At 42.8% G+C, this 4,870-nt stretch overlaps 1 non-coding gene across 1 annotated transcript; it reads left to right on the top strand.

The window, feature by feature from the left end:
- Positions 1-74, top strand: trnaa-ugc (transfer RNA alanine (anticodon UGC)). Its single transcript has one exon. It is a non-coding gene; the product is annotated as a tRNA-Ala (tRNA).
- Positions 75-4,870: the final 4,796 nt, after the last annotated feature.

Below are 4,870 nucleotides of genomic sequence, written 5' to 3'. Positions count from 1 at the left end.
GCCCCGTGTGGCTCAGTTGGTAGAGCATGGCGCTTGCAACGCCAGGGTTGTGGGTTCGATTCCCACATGGGGCCAGTACAAAAAAAAAAAAAAAAAAAGTATGAATGTATGTACTTGTAAGTCGCTCTGGATAAGAGCGTCTGCTAAATGACTTAAATGTAAATGTAAATGTAATATATCCCAGCTTTACATGGGTCGGGAGAAATTCTTCATCAAACATCAATAATACAGAAAGAATTTCCTCCTCCTTTCCATTCACAGTGTGATTTAAGTGGCATAAATCAAATGTTCCTGGCATGTTCATCTTAAACCATGAAGCCTCAATATCCACAGAGACACCTGCTATGACACCTTTTCTCAGTGCCCTATTCCGATAATCATAGCTGTCCACTTCATGCGTCAATAATTTGCACGGTGCTTTCACCTTTTGTTCTTTTGACACATGAAATCAACACTCCTGGTCACTCTCTGACTCCACTTCCTTCCATCTTTGTGAACAGCAAACAGGTTTCTCCAAAAAACATCCTTGTTCATGAATCACACTCCAACAACAAATGAGGCATTAATCACCACCCTCATTTCTAATTGGCATATCACTCCTCACATGATGGGTGGTGAGCGTTGCGGCATAAAAATGGTCACTGGGCATCACCCAGGTGGGTGGTGCGCGTTGGAGAAGGGTGAGGTGATTGTTTTTTTTCTCGTACTATGTGAAGTGCTTTGATTACCTCAGTTGGTAGAAAAGCATTAAATAAATCTAATTCAATCTAATTATCATACCGAGGCTTATCTTGATTAACAACTTTTGGCCTTTTAGCTCCATTCTTAGATGTTACAGTATTCCACTCGTATCCTCTGTCTTCACTTGCGCCAACAGAATCAAACAGTGCTTCTGCCATTGCTCCCCGTTCTTCTTCCATGCCTCAGTTTTTGTTCTGTAGATTATATATGGCGGTTATCAAGCAACTTTAAGATGTATTACCGCCACCAACTGAACTGGAGTGTGGACCAGAGAAAGGGAAGGTCTAAATCCTACCCTATATTCTCATCTCCCTAAGGAAACGAAATACATAATTAAATACTACATCTCCTGAAGTTTTCCCCAGCAGTTCACGTAATCTTGGATCTTCAACCCCTTTACTCCTTAAATATAGTAACAATCGCTCCGAGATGACTACTCTGTTTGGCCTCCCTTCCTCCACCAACTCCGCAGCCAATAGTTTGGCCAACAACTCCTTTGTGTAAAAAGATAAATGATCCGTTTCTCTTTTTATCACTTCCACCTTAAACTCAGGAACAGTAAAAGCTGCTCCTGTCCTCCCTGGTTTAGAGTCCTTAGATCCATCTGTGCATTCGGAAAGTGTTCAGACCCCTTGACTTTTTTGCACATTTTGTTACATTAGACTTCTAAAATGTATTAAATATTTCCCCCCCTCAATCTACACACAATACTGCATAATGACAAACCAAAAACAGGTTTTTAGAAATGTTTGCACATTGATAAAAAAAAAAGTATATTAAATTACATAAGGATTCAGACCCTTTACCTTTGGCAGCGATTACAGCCTTGAGTCTTCTTGGGTATGATGCTACAAGCTTGGCACACCTGTATTTGGGGAGTTTATCCCATTCTTCTCTGCAGATACTCTTATGCTCTGTCAGGTTGGATGGGGAGCGTCTCTACACATCTACATATTTTCAGGTCTCTCCAGAGATGTTCAACCGGGTTCAGGTCCGGGCTCTGGCTGGGCCACTCAAGGACATTCAGAGACTTGTCCCGAAGCCACTCCTGCATTGTCTTGGCTGTGTGCTTAGGGTTGTTGTCCTGTTGGAAGGGGAACCTTGATCCCAGTCTGAGGTTCTGAGCGCTCTGGAACAGGTTTTCATCAAGGATCTCTCTGTACTTTCCTCCGTTAAACCTTTCCCTCGATACTGACTGGTCTCCCAGTCCCTGCCGCTGAAAAACATTCCCACAGCATGATGCTGCCACCATCATGCTTCACCGTAGGGATGGTGGCAGGTTTCCTCCAGACATGATGCTTGGCATTCAGCCCAAAGAGTTCAATCTTGGTTTCATGAGACCAGAGAATCTTGTTTCTCATGGTCTGTGAGTCCTTTAGGTGCCTTTTGGCAAACTCCAAGCGGGCTGTCATGTGCTATTTACTGAGGAGTAGCTTCCGTCTGGCGACTCTATCATAAAGGCCTGATTGGTGGAGTGCTGCAGAGAAGGTTGTCCTTCTGGAAGGTTCTACTATCTCCACAGAGCTAGGAGAAGCTCTGTCAGAGTGACCATCGGGTTCTTGGTCACCTCCCTGACCAAGGCCCTTTTCCCCTGATTTCTCAGTTTGGCCGGGCGGCCAGCTCTACGAAGAGTCTTGGTGGTTCCAAACTTCTTCCATTTAAGAATGATGAAGGTCACTGTGTTCTTGGGGACCTTCAGTGCTGCAGACATTTTTTAGTACCCTTCCCCAGATCTGTGTCTCGACACAATCCTGTCTAGGAGCTCGGCGGACAATTCCTTTGACCTCTTGGCTTGGTTTTTGCTCTGACATGCACTGTCAACTGCGGGACCTTATATAGACAGGTGTGAGCCTTTCCAAATCATGTCCAATCAGTTGAATTTACCACAGGTAAATCAAGTTGTAAAAACATCTCAAGAATACATTTTCGAGTCTCATAGCAAAGGGTCTAAATACTTATGTAAATAAGGTATTTCTGTTTTTTATTTTTATACATTTGCATAATGTTTTTTTAAACTGTTTTGTCATTATGAGGTATTGTGTGTAGAAGGATTAAATAACTTTTTCTTTTCAATTTTAGGCTGTAATGTAACAAAGTGGAAAAAGTCAATTGGTCTGAATACTTTCCAAAGGCACTGTATTCAAGAAAGCATAGTACTGTGTTCTTAAATGTTCACTTACTACTGAATCTATTCCTCATCAGCTCTTACCCTCTCAAGCAACCCTAGATATATCACTGGCTGAGGAAGCAACCAAGGTGGGATAGCAGGAAGAACCACAGAGTGTGTAAACTCCTTCACAAACAAACCCATCTCTCTCATCATGCCATTGCCTATCCACCCAAAACTTGTATTCAGGTTTTGCTCATGTTTTCAGCAATCTAGGAATAATTTGTAACCTTACGTCCTAGTAGAACTACCCAATATGTCATGGTTAGTTGTTGTATTCTTAACTTTACCGGCATCTCTCCCAACTCTACCTGCTTTGCTACCACCGGGGATGTCCTGACTGATCCACAACATATTCTTAGGGCTTGAGTCTGGATCAGCTGCTGATCCATATGCTACTGTTGTGGAAATTCTACACAGGGACACTAAGACAATCTTATATTAGTCATTGTTTATTATCAGCGCGCTGCAGAGGTTCCAACCAACTCAATGCACCAAGTACACATGTCAATCAGGATCTCTACCCGGGGCAGTACTGTTAGTTCTCGTATATACAGACAAGTTATATTTGCATGTTTTAGCTTATACATCATTCATAATTCATTCATCATTAATGTTTGCTTCCTTCATGTGACCAACCAATACTGGGTCATGCATGTGACAGACCAATAACTCACGAGGCTTCTTTAAGCTGAGACCTAGAAACTGAGATAGTGAGGATTCGTTCAATCAGTCACTTGCATGAACACAGAAATTGTTTATTAGAAAAGCACATGACTAGAACACAGAAATTGGTTATTAAAATAGCATAGACATTTCCATCTCACTACACTTCCCTAATCTAGTGATGACCTTAACAGCGCTATATATAGCATTTTCAACGCCATTCTATCTGCCCCACACTCCATTCCAGACAAAGAACGCATCATATTCAATATTTTCTTTCCTTTGACAACTACTCGGACACTAATATCGTCCGCCCATGTCATTCGAGTGTCAAACCAGACCCCCAGGAACCTAAACACTCCCTTCCTCCCTCTCCAGATTCCTTCCATACAGCTTCCTCCCCAACCTTTTAAAATAAAAAAAACAGTGTGTTTTCTCAACTGAGAACTTGAAGCCCCACCTGAGGGACTCAACTTTACTGATCACTTATTGAACTCTTCTGGCTGTATGGGGAATATTTTTGTCTCTTTCACAGTGCCCCGTCATCTGCAAACAATGACCTCCCAATATCAGGTCTGACCTGGCAGAATATATCGTCAATCATAATGGAGAACAATAAAGGACTAATGACACTTCCCTGGGGGGTACCATTATCGACTTCATAGCTTTCTGACATAGAGCTCCCCACCATAAGTCAGCCTTTCCATAAGGTTACATACATCAGATGTCAACGCTATTGGCCTATAGCATGAAGGACTAGTAGGGTCTTTCCCTGCTTTCCATATCGGCATCACTACAGCCTGCTTCCAACTTCCAGGCAGTTTCTCTTCCTGCCCCACCTTATTGTAAAGACCCAATACTTTCCCCATTGCAGTGTCACTGAGATGAGTCATCATGCTGTAACACATCTCATCCTTCCCAGGAGATATTAGGGCAGCGTACAATTGGCCCAGCGTCGTCCGGTTTTGGCCAGGGTAAGCAGTCATTGTAAATAAGAATTTGTTCTTAACTGACTTGCCTAGTTTAAAAAAAATGTTACCTCAATTTTATCTATGCTCTCTTCATCTCAGCCAACATAAAAGGGCCATTCAATGCATCCCCTACCATCTCTCTGATCCAGGACCCCGGATGTTCTCTTCTGACACTCTAATGTCACATTATTTGAGCTGTGCACCTTCACAAATGCCTGGGCTAACATCTCTGCCTTCTCCATATCTCTCACAGTCACGCCACTTTTCAGCACAGGGAGATCCTATCTTGTCTGACCCCACTCACCCTCTTAATCATCCCCCATAC

This window comes from Salvelinus fontinalis, chromosome 25 (assembly GCF_029448725.1).
Source record: "Salvelinus fontinalis isolate EN_2023a chromosome 25, ASM2944872v1, whole genome shotgun sequence".
In the NCBI taxonomy this organism is placed as follows: domain Eukaryota; kingdom Metazoa; phylum Chordata; class Actinopteri; order Salmoniformes; family Salmonidae; genus Salvelinus; species Salvelinus fontinalis.
This window is presented reverse-complemented; position numbering and strand designations above follow the sequence as displayed.